We start from the raw sequence: 1,595 nt of genomic DNA, 5'->3' as shown, positions 1-1,595 counted from the left end.
TAATCACAATTCCTGCAGGCCACGGCCCAAAATCAACAAAAAAATTAGCCCACGGGAGCTTTCACTAGAACACAAACACGGCAAGAAAGCCAACAACACCTTCCCCTGCAACGCTGACAATGTACTCCGCAGCTTGTCCTGTTGGAATTATTTGTACATAACGCAACCCTCCCTTTTTTTTGTATATATATTTATTTATTTTTTCTTTTTATTAACCCCTTAACGCCCGCCGCACGACTATATACGTCCCTGCCTTCTAGCGGGTGGGGGGTCCGATCGGGACGACGGCGCGGCTATTCGTTTATAGCCGCTCCGTCGCGATCGCTCCCCGGAGCTGAAGAACGGGGAGAGGCGTATGTAAACACGGCTTCCCCGTGCTTCACTATGGCGCTGCATCGATCGTGTGATCCCTTTTATAGGGAGACTCGATCGATGACGTCAGACCTACAGCCACACCCCCCTACAGTTGTAAACACACACTAGGTGAACCCTAACTCCTACAGCGCCCCCTGTGGTTAACTCCCAAACTGCAACTGTCATTTTCACAATAAACAATGCCATTTAAATGCATTTTTCGCCGTGAAAATGACAATGGTCCCAAAAATGTGTCAAAATTGTCCGAAGTGTCCGCCGTAATGTCGCAGTCACGAAAAAAATCGCTGATCTCCGCCATTAGTAGTAAAAAAATTTTTTTTTAGAAAAATGCAATAAAACTATCCCCTATTTTGTAAACGCTATAAATTTTGCGCAAACCAATCGATAAACTCTTATTGCGATTTTTTTTACCAAAAATAGGTAGAAGAATACGTATCGCCTTATATATGTTTTTGGGGGATATTTATTATAGCAAAAAGTAAAAAATATTGAATTTTTTTCAAAATTGTCGCTCTATTTTTGTTTACAGCGCAAAAAATAAAAACCGCAGAGGTGATCAAATACCACCAAAAGAAAGCTCCATTTGTGGGGGAAAAAGGACGCCAATTTTGTTTGGGAGCCACGTCGCACGACCGCGCAATTGTATGTTAAAGCGACGCAGTGCCGAATCGCAAAACCTGGCCTGGGTATTTAGCTGCAAAATGGTCCGGGGCTTAAGTGGTTAAAGGGCCCAGAGGTCCCAGGGCCCCGGATGGCTACCCCCCTTTTTTGATATTTTTTTTTATTTCTTTTACTTTTGTAAGGGGCCCAGAGGTCCCCAGGGCAACCCCCGCTTCTTAATTCGCGGCAGTCCCGTCCCGTCCCCCCCCCCGGTTCTCTGCTCCAGGGGGCCCATGCCTGAAGCTGTGTAAGGGGCCCCATAATTCCTGTCGTGTTCCTAGCTATTGAAGAGACATTTTTATTACAAGATCAGATCCAGGATATTTGAAAAAAAAAATCTGTAACCCCCGGCAACCACTTAAAGCCAATAGCACCCTTAGAAACCACCGTACTTCCCCCTCCCCCACTGACTCTAATGCATTTCACCAAAAAGTTTTTTTGGTTTTTTTTTGGAAGTTCTGTGAAGCAAAAACGTAATCTTCTTCATCCCTCGATCCAATCTATACCAGGAAAGAAATCTCCGGAAACCCCGAGACGCTGATTGGAGGACACCAGGGGGG

This window comes from Rana temporaria (genome assembly GCF_905171775.1).
Source record: "Rana temporaria chromosome 2 unlocalized genomic scaffold, aRanTem1.1 chr2h, whole genome shotgun sequence".
In the NCBI taxonomy this organism is placed as follows: domain Eukaryota; kingdom Metazoa; phylum Chordata; class Amphibia; order Anura; family Ranidae; genus Rana; species Rana temporaria.
This window is presented reverse-complemented; position numbering follows the sequence as displayed.